Genomic DNA, 16,147 nt, shown 5'->3' with positions numbered 1-16,147 from the left:
CGGCGTCGCTGCTCTGTTTACTGAAACATATTTCAAATGTGGTGTTAACTGCAGAAAAAAATATGTAGCTGCACTGCACTACACTACATTTATTGCCGAACATCTGGGAAGAAACGGAATCTTGTTTTCCTGTGAAGATTGACGGTATTTAACAGGCAGACTTGGAAACAAATCAAATATGATTCAGACCCACATGCCACTAGTTTAGACATTAGTCCCCCTCCCTTCAACTTGTTTTTTAAAATATCCATTTTAAAAAGCATCGGAACGTTAATACACAAGATCTTATGCAATGTTGTAAGCAAATGTTGTGGTGCTCACCTGTACTTGATATCGAACAGGGTCGAGTCGTCTTCTTCGTCATTTTCTTCATTTAAAGGAGCCATCTCCACACGCTCGGCAGGAGTTGTGATGATGTCATACTTTCGTGTTTTTCTGATCTTCTTTGCCGATCTAATCAAACCAGGGATGGAGAGAACAGGTGAGTAAAGTTACGAACTGTATGTTCAATGTATGAGAGTTTTCTTTTTAGTCAAGTAGTGATGGGAACATCAGATTTCAATTCCTTTGCTATTAATGAGCATTTTAGTAATTTTGAGAAAAAAAAAAAAAAAGGTCACTCACTTCCCTTCACAGTCTGTTGCCATATTAGATAATTTTAGAACTAATATAACAAATCATAAATAATACAATTCTTTAAAAGGTTGTCTATAGTGACAGACTTTTCATATAGGCTACTTTCTAGATATGACAAATGCAATCCAATAAATTATTCTGCTTTTATATATAATGTCATTTATTTATTTTTATGAAACACCACTTCCACAAAACTCATAATGTATTCAATTACATATCCTGTTGACAAATCAGTCACCAAGTTTCGTTTTAAGCACCACAATAACAAAACACAAACTCGTTCATTAAGTGTTTTGAATCACTAAAAAGAACCGGTTCATAAGAGTCACTATTCGTTTGTTCAGAAACCGGACTGTTCGTGCTATGTATGTTTTTACTGTACACAGTGCTGGAAACACTGTCAGAGTATTTTCGTTTCGTTCGCATCCGTTAACGGTACCGAAAGTCAAAAAATATTTGGACTGGTTCCTAGATAAAGATTCTGAGTCGGTTCTCGGGTTCCTACCGTAGACTGTATAAAAACAGGTTCCTAGAGGCGAACCATATGCTTCCAAAGCCGTTAGAGGATTAGATCAGGGATAACGTGTCAACGTTAACAGAGAATCTAGAATGTTCCGAAATAAACGAATTCTATATTTGACGAACTGCGACACTAAACAACAGAGACATTTAGCTACCAATGAGTCGAAAATTACGCCATTTTCAATTATGAGCAAGGTGGCATTTTCTTGGAAACAACAATAACAGAATATCTGCACAAGCACTCAGACCAACACAATAATAAACCATTTAAATATAGGACAAATTATATGTTACCTGCATATTTTTATGACAAGGCACGTGATTAGCAAGACTGTTAATACGCAGATGGAAATCGAAATGCTTTTGATGGTAGGAAGATCCCTTAAAATAGTGGAAATACGCGATCCCACCGCTGACTCGGTTTCATTATGTGATGAATTTTCTTCTTGAGGGGGTAATGTTGAGTTGAGCGGCGTCGCTGAGGATGGACGCGTATGTGGCTCTCCGTTCACCTCATGCGCAATCACAACCAGAGCAATAGCCAAAGTATATAGCCACATATTGTTTCCCTGTTTAAACTGCTTGCTTAATGTCTTGTATATTGTACAGAGTCCGTAACAGAGAAGGTCGGCGTTCTGTAACTCAAAACGTGAACAACAGCTGGCTGGCGAATGGTGCTGGGAAATGATGCTCTGACATCTCCAATATTCCACGGTTCCTCCAGTCGGTCGTCAAACGGGTCCTGTATCTCGCGAACTATCTGTCTTCTACCTCGAGTGCTCGGTTTCAATCGATGGTCTGCACTCACACGCAGCTCGGCCCGTTATCCAGGATGTTTTCTTGGGAATGCGAGGCGGCAGGAGGAAATGTGGGTTATCCACACCCGGAAGAGCTCCGGGAGGGTCCAAGCCGACGAGGAACCAATGCGCATCAGCGTGTGGCACAGACGTGGTGTCATGGAAGAAGGGCGCATGTTGATAGTTGTGGTGTTGAATTATTGCACTGTTCCTCGAGAGTAGCCTGTAAGACAGATTTACAGCTGACATTTTAATAATTCATTGGAATATGTATATGTGTCGTCATTTTATTATAAATTATATACATATTGCAAATCTATCTATCTATCTATCTATCTATCTATCTATCTATCTATCTATCTATCTATCTGTCTGTCTTTCTGTCTGTCTAGCTAACAGCTATTCATCCACCCACCCATCCATCCATCCATCCATCCATCCATCCATCCATCCATCCATCCATCCATCCATCCATCCATCCATCTAGGAATAACTCACCTTTAAAAGGGAGCCAAGGATAAGATACAAGTGGGTTATGTTTTGTTTTTTTTAAATCATTATTTCAGCCAATTTGAGTAGCTTATGCAAGGAATACAGCTTATTAAAAGAATAGCGAAAAAATATACGCTATGTAGACTTTACAAAGCAGCTTTTGTTGAAGAATTATTCATTAAAGTACTGTTTAACCGCAACAGAAAACCTTAAATCCTTATCTTATCAGAGAAAATCTCTGTTTCTAAAATAAGAGTGCATTAAATGTACCCTGCAGCACAAAAACAGCCTGCTTAATTTGAGAGAGAGAAAGAGAGAGTAGAAAATGGTCATGAAAAAAATAATGAGACGGTTTATATTGAAAAAAAAAACATTATATGTTAATAAGTGCATGATTTGACCCCTTAAGGTTATAAGTAAAGGAAATTGGTTATTCTTGGATTCAGCTTGGGCTTTCCTGTGTTCCATACTTGAACAATTAATAACAGATGAGTCTTAGTTCATATAGCCTACTGAATCAAAATCATATAATATGATACTATATTAAATCCATAATTTGCATTAAAATCAAACTCATATGAGTGTTTTTTATATTAGTAATAATAATAATAATAATAATAATACTTTTAAAACAACAAAAAAAGTTTGATCATAAGCAGACACACATTCCTTGGTGTGTCACACTTCTAAATACATCATTAGTTTTGTAACCGAGGTTGTGATTTTTTGGATGTGCTGTTGAATTATACTCAAAGTTAAACACTTCTAAAACAAAGAAAAAGTCAAGTAAATTAAGTGCATAGTTTATATTAGCCACATGATGGCGCACTGCACAAATACAATCAGTGGAAACATTTTTTTTTTTTTTCATGTTTTAGTTTGGATCCCAAACCAAAAATGTACTGGACAATGGTTGAGAATATGTTGACGCATATGTTATGTATATGTTAATGTCACTGTTGTTGAGGATTGTATAATCTTTGAATAATATCAGTTTTAAATGCAAGATATTTAAAAGTATACTTGCAATAGTTCCACTTTAGCTACTCCAAATATTCCAAGATACTTTGTACATTTCCTACCGTAAACATACCAAAACTTAATTTTTAATTAGTAATATGCACTGCTAAGAATTCATTAAGTATTGTGATTTTTCTGCACCCTCAGATTCCAGATTTTCAAATAGTTGTTTCTTGGCCAAATATTGTCCAATCCTAATAATCCATACATCAATGGAAATCTTATTTATTCCAAAAATTTCGGAAAAGTTACACTTAAGACAGTGGTCCAGGCTAACGTATGTGTCTGTGTCTGTGTGTGTGTGTGTGTGTGTGTGTGTGTGTGTGTGTGTACATGAGCACAGATTTAACATTTATAAGTCAACTCTCAAGCATACATTAAGTCGGAAGAACTGCAACTTTCTCTGTAGATCCACAGATTAAAAATATATTCATAAAGCCACAAGAGGGCTCCTAGATATCTGTGCAGCCTATTTTTCAGACCAGCCCATATTTTATTTAACACTTTGTTTTATTCAGTACTACACTAGCATGTGCATCCAAATTTGTGTGCTGATAATAGGGGCCATAATATCACATTATCATTATCATTTTTTAGAAAAGTACAGACATAATAGAATATTGGCTTCGATGCCACATTCTATTTATGTTTGGCTAATTTATATATAATTCTAGTCCTGGTTGTACACAAATAATCAATCGAGTTCAGCTCGGGGCCTCTGCCTGCCATGAACCGTCCACCCGGTGCATTTTCAAGTGCCTACACAGTCTATGGTGCCTACGTGGCATGACTTTAGAGAAGAAGGGGGAGGGGAATGATCCAGTTACAGTTGCTTAGTGACCAAATGCGATATGCAGACTAGCTGTTGGAGAAGATAGAAATGAGCCCTTGACAGAACTAAGCTTCTGCTACTGTAGGCTAAACATCAGCTACTTGTTCATAAATGAAAGGTTATACATTTTAAAACAACTTAATATGTTATTCATACTGCAATAGCATTAATCCAATGTGTCATATTTGGGCTGTTGTTGCAACCTGCACATGAAACCTGTTTTTTTCTTGGTGACTGTTGCATTGATAATGTAATTTATATTAAATGTAACTATAATATAAATTAATATAAAATTAATGTTAAAATAAAATAATATAAAATTCCAAAATAATAAAATCTACTGTTTACACTATTTAGATAAAGAATTAAAGACTGGTTTTATTTTTTATTTTATTAAAGACGTCATAAAAGTAACACAAATTCAGATTGACTCATTTTCGCTTAATTAGCCTATAGGTTTAATGAATAGTGAAGATGTATGAAATGTACAACTCATGGAATTACTGAATATTAACACTTCATATTAAATAAAAAATAACAACGCTATGGCACTCTGGGCCTTCTGGGACAAATTTCAGTCTTTGCAAATCCCTTATTAACAAAGAGACTACAGGCAAATTCAACATAGTACAGAATAGGCCACAGACTTTTTATTTGAAGACACAAAATTAGATCAATTAACCTCAAAACTTGTTTTGACTGACTTTTACAAATGTTAGCATTCAGATGAAACTACAAATTAAGAAGAGCACAGAAAGCACATTGTTTTATACAAATCACATTGTGATGAGATTAGGTTGGGAGTTTCATACATAGTAAAATATGGTCTGTATTTATCATCATTATAAGAGACTAAAACGACAACATAACACTGTAGGCCAAACACAAATTTTGAAGCTGCTGGTTTTTTTTTCCTTTATTACAGGTCTCACATTCTTGTGTTAGAAAAAAAAAGAAAGAGAGAATAAAAATGAATCTTTAAAAATCATTTATTAATAAGGGTCTGCGATATAACGATTTTTGATCGTGGGCGATAAAAATGTCTCCACAATCTGGTTTTGAAGAAATATTGTAGTATGGTGCTACAGCGCACATTCTATAAGCTGTAGTTCTGGCGCCTCTTTCTCAAGATACTGCACAACAACATGCATTCACATCAGTGTTAACTCAGCACAGAACACTGCATTAATTGCAATCATAAAATTACAGGTGCATCTCAATAAATTAGAATGCCATGGAAAAGTTCATTTCAGTAATTCCACTCAAATTGTGAAACATTGTGTATTAAATAAATTCAATGCTCACAGACTGAAGTAGTTTAAGTTCTTTGGTTCTTTTAATTGCTCAAATTTAACAAAAATTCACTTTCAACAAATTAGAATATGGTGACATGCCAATCAGCAAATCAACTCAAAACACCTGCAAAGGTTTCCTGAGCCATCAAAATGGCCTCTCAATTTGTTTCACTAGGCTACACAATCATGGGGAATACAGCTGATCTGACAGTTGTCCAGAAGACAATCATTGACACCCTTCACAAGGAGGGTAAGCCACAAACATGTATTGCCAAATACATGGCTGTTCACAGAGTGCTGTATCCAAGCATGTTAACAGAGAGTTGAGTGGAAGGAAAAAGTTTGGAAGAAAAAGATGCACAACCAACCGAGAGAACAGCAGCTTTATGAGGATTGTCAAGCAAAATTGATTCAAGAATTTGAGTGAACTTCACAAGGAATGGACTGAGGCTGGGGTCAAGGCTTCAAGAGCCACCACACACAGACATTTCATGGAATTTGCTGGACCACAGACAACGTCAGAGGCGTCGTACCTGGGCTAAGTTGAAGAAGAACTGGACTGTTGCCCAGTGGTCCAAAGTCCTCTTTTCAGACGAGAGCAAGTTTTGTATTTCATTTGGAAACCAAGGTCCTAGAGTCTGGAGGAAAGGTGGAGAAGCTCATAGCCCAAGTTGCTTGAAGACCAGTGTTAAGTGTCCACAGTCTGTGATGATTTGGAGTGCAATGTCATCTGCTGGTGTTGGTCCATTGTGTTTTTTGAAAACCATAGTCTCTGCACCCGTTTAACCAAGACATTTTGGAAGACTTCATTCTTCTTCTGCTGACCAAATTTTTAAAGATGCTGATTTCATTTTCCAGCAGGATTTGGCACCTGCCCACACTGCCAAAAGCACCAAAGGTTGGTTAAATGACCATGGTGTTGGTGTGCTTGACTGGCCAGCAAACTCACCAGACCTGAACCCCATAGAGGATCTATGGGCTATTGTCAAGAGGAAAATGAGAAACAAGAGACCAAACAATGCAAATGAGCTGAAGGCCACTGTCAAAGAAACCTGTGCTTCCACACCACCTCAGCAGTCCCACAAACTGAACACCTCCATGCCAAGCTGAATTGAGGCAGTAATTAAAGCAAAGGAGCCCCTGCCAAGTATTGAGTACATGTACAATAAATTAACATACTTTCCAGAAGGCCAACAATTCACTAAACATGTTTCACTACACAAGTTTCAGGGTTTGAGTTGAATTACTGAAATAAATGAACTTTTCCACAACATTACAACTAATTTATTGAGATGTACCTGGACCTTATTTGCATGTGCTTTAAAGCTTCTCCAGTTAAATGTTTCTCTGAGCATGTACCTGAAGCACGCACACTAAAATGTCTTTTAAACAGCACCTGATTACTGGACTAAGTTATCTTTTGAGCTAATACTGTCAAAGCACACAAGGTTTACTTATAGACTCAGTTGGTTATGTCTAAAATGAAAGTAAACAGTTGAGAGAAAAATGGATGCATTCAGCTCTTAAAGGGACAGTACTGAACATGCTGCCGACTGGCATTAACCCTTTAATGCGTACGATCACACCGGTGTGATCAGTCTTGACTGTTTCCTGAAGCGTACGATCACATCAGTGTGATTAGAACTTTCAGTGCGTCACAATATCAACTGCTGAGTTTAAATCCGCTTTCGCCCTTTGGCTGACGCAGAGCCAGATCAGACGTGCTGGGCGCAAAATATTCACATGCACAAATATTCAGGGTTTTAAAACATATAATGCTTATTTTAGGTTTCTGATATTTAAATACACATAAGTACTAGCAAAAACATACATTTACATACATTGTAAAATACGCTGATGTATATGGAAACGGCAATAATGTTCCTTACAAATATACAGGTGCTGGTCATATAATTAGAATATCATCAAAAAGTTTATTTCATTAATCCTATTCAAAAAGTGAAACTTGTATCTTATATTCATTCATTACACACAGACGGATATATTTCAAATGTTTATTTCTTTTAATTTTGATGATTATATCTGACAACTAAGGAAAATCCCAAATTCAGTATCTCAGAAAACTTGAATATTACTTAAGACCAATACAAAGAAAGGATTTTTAGAAATCTTGGCCAACTGAATAGTATGAACATGAAAAGTATGAGCATGTACAGCACTCAATAAATGGTTGGGGGTCCTTTTGCCTGAATTACTGCAGCAATGCGGCAGGGCATGGAGTCGATCAGTCTGTGGCACTGCTCAGGTGTTATGAGAGCCCAGGTTGCTCTGATAGTGGCCTTCGGGTCTTCTGCATCGTTGGGTTTGGCATATCGCATCTTCCTCTTCACAATACTCATAGATTTTCTATGGGGTTAAGGTCAGGCGAGTTTGCTGGCCAATTAAAAACAGAGATACCATTAGGGGTGCTCCGATCCCGATCGGCCGATGGTTAATGCGCATCTCGTCAGTAAAGCCTGTTCTCTAATCAGCTGTAAATTCCCTCAGGTGTGATATTTCACATAGAGCAGCTGTTACCTCACAGAGCCGTTGTTAGAAGATGCGCAAATAAACCCTGAAAATGAACGTGGATTTGCGCAGCTTCTCAGTTAACAATGGCTCTGGGAAGTAACAGCTGCTCTATGTGAAATTACACACCTGATGGAATTTACAGCTGATTAGAGAACCGGCTTTACTGACGAGATGCGCATAATGACCGGCCGATCGTGATCGGAGCACCCCTAGATACCATGGTCCTAAAACCAAGTACTAGTAGCTTTGGTACTGTGTGCAGGTGCCAAGTTCTGTTGGAAAATGAAATCTTCATCTCCATAAAGTTGGTCAGCAGCAGGAAGCAAGAAGGGCTCTAAAACTTCCTGGTATATGGCTGCGTTTACCTTGGACCTCAGAAAACACAGTGGACCAACACCAGCAGATGACATGGCACCCCAAACCATCACTGACTGTGGAAACTTTACACTGGACCTCAAGCAACGTGGATTGTGTGCCTCTCCTGTCTTCCTTCAGACTCTGGAACCCTGATTTCCAAAGGAAATGCAAAATTTACTTTCATCAGAGAACATAGCTTTGGACCACTCAGCAGCAGTCCAGTCCTTTTTGAAGCGAGACGCTTCTGATGCTGTCTGTTGTTCAAGAGTGGCTTGACACAAGGAATGCGACAGCTGTAACCCATGTCTTGCATACGTCTGTGCGTAGTGGTTCTTGAAGCACTGACTCCAGCTGCAGTCCATTCTTTGTGAATCTCCCCCAGATTTTTGAATGGGTTTTGTTTCACAATCCTCTCCAGGGTGCGGTTATTTCTATTGCATGTACACTTTTTTTCTACCACATCTTTTCCTTCCCTTCAGCTCTCTATTTATGTGCTTGGACACAGAGCTCTATGAACAGCCAGCCTCTTTTGCAATGACCTTTTGTGTCTTGCCCTCCTTGTGCAAGGTGTCAATGGTCGTCTTTTGGATAACTGTGAAGTCAGCAGTCTTCCCCATGATTGTGTAGCCTACAGAATTAGACTGAGAGACCATTTAAAGGCCTTTTTCAAGTGTTTTGAGTTAATTAGCAGATTAGAGTGTGGCACCAGGAAAAACTTAAGTAAAAGCGGTCCATGTGTCATACAGATCTATTTTGGCTGTGTTGTGTCACATGACAAGCAGGACGCTTCGCCATGGAAACAATAAGGCGGTACATTATAAAATAACAATCATCTAAAAAAAAAAACTCATGCCTGGGGGCTCAGCTAGAATATTTTAAACTCACGTCAGAAGCACCAGATTGTCGTAGCAAAGTCAGAATTAATTAAGTTCACGAAACGGTCGTCTAGAAATGCTTTGCTGTTCTGTTGTAAGTAATCTTAAAGATTCCTAAATGCATCTACTTTCGGAAGGCCAAGTAAAGAGCTTTTGCTTTCGCCTTAACACACAGCATCTCTCTGACACGGCTGCTTCAGCACTAACTGCGGTTTCTGAAACCATGCCTTTTTTCTTTGCGTGAACCTTTGGGCGGCATTACACAAATATTTCCACATAATGACATAGACATGTGGGGCCATGTTTGAATGAGCCGTTTTAGGGGGTGTGGCAGAGTCTTAACTTTGATAAATAATATTTCTTTGGTTTTAAGACTTTAGTCTTTGCAACTTTATAGATCTTCTTTATGCACCAAGGTCTTCTAACACTCCAAAGAGAAAAGAAAATTTTTAATCGTATCATATGACCCATTTAAAGAGAGAGTTCACTCTAAAATTTAATTTCTGTCATTTTTTACTCGCATGTTATCCCAAACCTGTAGCTATTACTTTCTTTCTTGTGCTGAACACAAAAGAAGATATTTTGAAGAATGTTGGTAACCAAACAGTAGCTGGTCCACATTGGCTTTGATAGTAGAAAAAAAAATACTATGGAAATCACTGTGGACTAGCAACTGTTTGGTTTTCCACATTCTTCAAAACAACTTTTGAATGCATAAATGATGGTATTACAATAAAACACTATGACAGAATTGACCGACAGATGACAGAATTTTTATTTTTGGGTGAAATATTGCTTTAATGTTAATGAAACAACAAAACACTAAGAGAAAAATCATATTCAATTTCTTGAATTCTCCTGCTAAATACAGTTGTACCTAAAAATAAAATGCTTTATGTTTTATTTGTATATTATTCATATATTATGGGTATTTGTAATGTATCTTTGTTCTTATTTTTTAATTACAAAGATAAAATAATGACAAAGATTTTTATCTTCACCCATTTAGCCTAAAATCCGTCATTATTTACCAAAGGCTATGTCTTTATAATAAGGAAATTAGTTTGGCTGCTCAGACAGCTTACATATTAATTTATGTTAAAACCAACATGACAGAGAATCGTGATAAAATCGTTGTAATATTTCTGAAAAAAAAAAAGAAAGAAAATCGTGATATTATACTTTTTGCCATATCTCCCACCACTTCTTTTGAGGTCTGTGTTATTTCTCTTCTCTTCAAGTAGCTAACCTAATGTTAACGACAAATGCATAAATCAAATTTGGATTGGTGTAAATCAAAAACAAATCAGAAAACATGGTACCAAAAATGCAAATTCTCTTTTTGGTTTTAGAACTAGACTCGGGAGCTCTTTTTCTTTTGTGTTGTTATATAAATGTCAAAGCTGGTAAATGGTACGGTAAGTGGTTGTTTGGTAACGCTTTGTTGTTGTATCGTCGGCATTTGTGGTTAAATTAAAGTGTTGTCAAAAAGTACTTTTTTTTTTTACAGTCACTGAAATCAAAACGCTAGTAACAGATACAAGCATGGGTGCTGCGTTTCTTCTACCCAGAATGCTGCAGTGAGAGGAAGTGGTCTCTGCTTACGCTGAAGCTCAGGGCTGTCCACCCGATCAGTATAACAGCGCAGGCACAGGACGAGGAGCGCAGACGGGAGAGAACAGACGGCGGAGATGGGGAAGATGGCGATGCGGGGAGCTCTGTGCGACAAGACCTCATTAAAACGAAGAATATTAACGACGAGAAGGGCGTCGACCCGTTCAGACGAAAGAGCAGATCACAACGGTGTGAATATGGTAAGATTTCATTATAGATTCTAACTTCTTGACGTGTTTGAGCGAGTGCTACAGACGCACCAATATGGTGGAAAAGGAGAGGGTTCGACGAGGTGTTGTAAAATGGCCATGATGGGGCCATTGCCAAGTACTGAAAAATTGATTTCCTTCGATTTAATCGACGATTTTATGGCAAAAACAACGCGAAAATGTTAGGAAAACAGTGTATGGATATGTTGCAGGAAAACTGTGAAGATTTCAACTGGCGGCAACGAAGAGAAACAAGGATTTAACTGTCTACGCATTTAAAATTCGCTTTGTCCTTGGGAGGACATAATGTCCTTGTAACACTGAAAGCGGAAAAAAATATATTAAATTGAAACATTGTTGTAATAATGCAATTTTGGACGTGCCATTCCCATTATCAACATTTTGAGTGTATTTTGTTGATTTCAAATGTTTTTTTTGAATAAACAGATTTATTAAACATTTTAATGCATTTGTTGTGTGTTAATTACTGAAAAATATTTTCTTTTTTTCTTGATGTACATTGTTTTGAACTTCTTTAGAGAACATTGTGAATATGTCAACTTACCATAGGATTTAGCACGTGAATTTAGACGTTTTACTTAAAATAAAGATGCTTTTGTTATCTGCATTAAATGCATTTGTTAAACATTTGCTCAATTTACGGTTCTTTTCTACTTGGTAATGAACTCAAATAGAGGTATCCACTTGTATTTCTTGTATTTTGAAAAACCTTTATACTGTATTTTTCAACGTTAAATAACAGGGTGTTGGCTTTTAACCCATTGTGGGTTAAATATATATCTCTATATTAAATGTACAAACTTATTTCTTAATTTCAGTTTTTCCTTTTTGGTCAGAGATTTATGTGAAGTACATTTGTTCATGATTAGTTTTGTTTTAAAGTATTAAATGCCTTAAAATTGCGCAAAAATGATTGCTAAGTGTATAAAGTCAGATTTAAATCTGGAATTTCTTTTTCCCTCTGGTTGATGCCACAATATCATAGAAAAATAACATAGAGAGTAATATGTTCTTTAGTTTGTCTTTATTTAAAGTGCAAAATGTTAACTTTGAAGTATTATGTGATCTTTGCTAAATATGTATATAGTATCAACTGTTCACTGTTATTCAGAAAACAAAGGTTGCTACAAATGTTGCATGTAAGAATAAATAAAAACAAAACATGAGCCCTCAGTGATGTTTCTGTATCAAAGAGGTTTCTGATATATGTATATTCTTTGTACAAGGTGTATTTTCATGTTATGTACATGAAGTAGTTCCATTTAATTGTTGCCTTGCTAGTTGCCATTAACTAAAGAAATTGGATTTCATGTAGACAAACCATATGATTGAAGTATTTCTTTTGAACATTTTGACGCTGAAGTGAGCTTTACTATGTAAAGGAGACAATAAAACACTAATAGTCTATATTTTTGTGTGTACAGGAATCAGAACAACTGGATGACAGATGATGGTGTTTCGTTCAGTCTCATATCATGTAAATGTAAGTGTTGATAACGTAATGTTGAATAATGTAATGTTAAAAAAAAACTGTAATTTGTACATTTTAAGCAATATTATGCCTTTTATTTACTTTATCACTGACTACCACTAGGTTGTGCTCTAATTTTTTTGTAAATTTGTTTTAACGAAGAATCTTTTTGTTAAAGGTTTCTGATCTGCCATACGTCAAAGAAAGACGAGGAAAATTATTTTCGCTGTAAGTATTGCACCTTAAAGAAACATTGTAGAAGGATAAATTATTTATTTTTTATTGAACGTCATACAGTTTATATTTTAGCTACTTTATAGTTATGAGGTATATTTATTAATGCCTTTGAAAAAGCTTCAAATTTGCTTCAGTTTGACTTTACAGTAATTTTTACATCAAGCAAATTGACAATAATGCTTTTATTCTATATGCAGTCAGCTGCAATAAATTCTAAACTCTATAGCTTTCAAGATAAAAAAAAAATTGTTTGTTATGGTAGCTATGTCATCTGTTGATATAACAGCAACATTCTTAATGGTGCTAACATTTTAACTTGCATCCATCTTTAGCGATTAAAATGCAGACAGAAAAAAAAATATTAACAAGAATATACTGAAGGCAACATTATTGCACAATGTTGTTTGGGAATAGTGTGGAAAAATGTATTGTCACATTACATAATATACTGAATGGTATAATTTCCTTTACATTGCAAAATTAATAGCTGGAACATTGCGGCTTTTACTATTCGAATTAATTTAAACTGTCTAAATTATTCAATTACAATAATTTATTTATATTTCACTCCTGAGAACACATCAGCATCCCTAATGTGAACAGCTTTAATGCAGCAAACACAAATAAAGGACATGTGACCTTGCAACAGATTTTATATTTACAATAAAAAATAATCGTCACTCCAGTTAAATTTTGGGTTGTTGTTGTTTTACTTGAAAACCTATTATTATTTTAAATTTGCCAGCATACATTAAGCTCATTGCATTTTTTGAGAACTTTACAATATCTTTTAGTTCTGACTTCAGTTTATGAAGCTTGCAACCAGAAACTGCACCAGTTGTCAGTACATGGATTCCCTGGAAATCGAACCTTCAATCATAATTAGTGCAAGGATCTACTGTTTGAGCTTGCAGTAATAGCACTGCAATTCCTGCTCAAACTGTGGTTTCTAATAGCAAGGTAGCCACTTCATTGCAGCCAGGTTAATGGAGTCTAATTAGTGATACCTTTTATTTATGATTTCCAAAGCAAGCAGTATCATCTAGGTGGACGCTACACCCTGGGTACCAATAAAAGCGCAATATAAATGTAAAAAAAGTATTATTATTACTGTAATTATTGCTCACTTTTTAAGTATTCAATTTCAGTGAGTAATTCACCGTGCACTGTTTGTGCTCCTAATGAGAAAAAGGAGTGTTGTGGTATTTTCTAAATGATCAGACACATGAATTTCATCTGACAAGTTTTGAACATCTCTTGCACTTTAAAAATTCTAAATATATAGGGATCGCAGTATTTTGGGCATGGAACCTTGTGACCTGTTTACTGGGCGCTTGTAATCAAGTCACTGCCAACTGCATAGTAATACTCCAACAACCAATCAAAACATCCGAACATCACGGCAGCGACTTTTGTATTAAGAAGCATCATTCACATTTTCAACCGATAATTTGATAACATTTAGTGGTATTTGGGATATAAATAGGCTTTTCTACTACTGAACCGATAACTTCTTGAATTAATCATTGGGCAGTGTGACTAACTCAGCTGAAAGTATTATGTTTTATACTTCTGATTTCATCGATTGTCTTTCTCCCTGCAGATGACGTTTGCCTGAAGAGGAAGCTTCAGCAAGGTTTCAAGGAACAGAAGACTGCTCTGTAAGTCCTCACAGTGTTATTTGTATTTGTATTATTAAGGTTTTACTCCATATGTCTGGCATTATAGCTACATTTAGGCCCAGAGTTAAGGTATTTTAGTCCAGCAAATGTAGTAGTCCGTAAACAGTATGAAATTAATGTTGTCAAAATAGTTAATTTAGAATGTCTGCAGTTTTACAAAAGGTAACGAACAAATTCAAAGCTTATTAAAATGAGGATAGGAATAGCTTCAAGTTCAACTTTTCGGATTTGTATTGATGACCATATTTCCCATTGACTTCAGTACCTGAGAATGTTTGGGTGCTGTCTTCACTTCATCTTGTTTTCACTGGAAAACTTTCTTGAGAAAAGTGACTCATTTCTTGTGGAGTCAGTTCTGCTTTTGTGTGACTTGTTTTACACATCTTTCTTGATTCTCTGCCACAAATGGCCTCCTTTTTGTTCTCACTGGCTATTGCATAGTTCATTATGCATTGAAGATTTCACTTTCACTTGCAGTAGTGCCACTTTTATATTGGAATACACCGTAACATTTCCATTTTCTTTGTGTCGTGTGATCGCGGAAACTTTTCTGCTTTTGATTTTGGGATAGGGATCCAGACAGGGACAGACCACCTATTGCACATTTAATAATGTGCTTATTTTAGTGAATTATTCCGTTCCCTTCATATTAAGACACTGTTAAATACGACCTGCCACCTAATTATTGTAATGACATAGTTGATGAAAAGGGATCCAAACAGTTTAGAAGGAAATGATCTTAACTTGAGAATAAAGCTATTGACATCTTCAGTAAGCAAATGGCATATTTTTATTAAGAGCAGTGACTTGCAGTCTTTTTAATCACTTTTCTGAAGCCCGACTTTTATTAAACGTACTTCATACCTGGCCTTTTTTTTTTTTTTGTGGATTTTTTTTCTTTTCTTTATAACATTTTGGACAACTTGTTACACACTAATGCACGCAGATTTCTCTGTTTATGAAGGGAAACTTTGCAAGGTCGCTTCTCAATTTTGGTGGTTATTAAGCCTCTTTGTGACACTTTTTGTGTGCTCGCGCACACACACATACACACACAAATATATAAATGAATGCTTAGCAGCCTAAACGTTCAAATGACTTAAATGTAACATTGTTACAGTTTTGATTTTTAATCACTTAATAAATTTTTTTTTAAAATATTGGCCAAAGTTACACATTGTAATAACATTATCACAAGGACAGACACATGAAAACTATTACACTTAAATTATTGAAGTTCTCACTTGTCACTTGTTTCAACGCTTTTAAACTCTGACTTTTAACATGGATTGTTCTTGTATAAGTGACCATTATTACAAAGATTGGAATGAAGTTACCTTTTGTGAAGCACATTCAGAGAAATAATAGCTAATGACAGACATATGTTGTAACACTACAGGATTTCAAAATGTTTTTTTTTTATGTTGTGATCATTTAAACGTTGCGTCTATCATAAAGACACTTTCTGATTGGCAATGTAAAAGTAAACTTGGAAGTGAACCAAATCCAAGTATTATAGGTTTTTTGGGGAGTTGAAAAGTAAAGGGTTTTGTAG

The 16,147-nt window shown here is 35.9% G+C and overlaps 1 protein-coding gene across 5 annotated transcripts in view; it reads left to right on the top strand.

Annotated features, from left to right (window-relative positions):
- Positions 1–371: 371 nt before the first annotated feature.
- LOC127977158 (chromodomain-helicase-DNA-binding protein 2) overlaps positions 372–16,147 on the top strand; it is a 44,740-nt gene continuing 28,964 nt past the window's right edge. Inside the window, exons 1-5 of one of the 5 annotated variants that reach the window (XM_052581862.1) lie at positions 372–481; positions 10,869–11,172; positions 12,627–12,685; positions 12,852–12,901; positions 14,514–14,571. The gene's annotated coding sequence lies outside the window, so the exon portion shown is untranslated. Of the gene's footprint in view, positions 482–10,868; positions 11,173–12,626; positions 12,686–12,851; positions 12,902–14,513; positions 14,572–16,147 lie in introns of those variants that run through there. The other 4 variants (XM_052581863.1, XM_052581869.1, XM_052581866.1 and 1 more) reach the window with 4 other exon arrangements.

Source organism: Carassius gibelio, chromosome B18 (genome assembly GCF_023724105.1).
Source record: "Carassius gibelio isolate Cgi1373 ecotype wild population from Czech Republic chromosome B18, carGib1.2-hapl.c, whole genome shotgun sequence".
In the NCBI taxonomy this organism is placed as follows: Eukaryota; Metazoa; Chordata; class Actinopteri; order Cypriniformes; family Cyprinidae; genus Carassius; species Carassius gibelio.
Note: the sequence above shows the minus strand (reverse complement) of the source record. Positions and strands in the feature narration are given on the sequence as shown.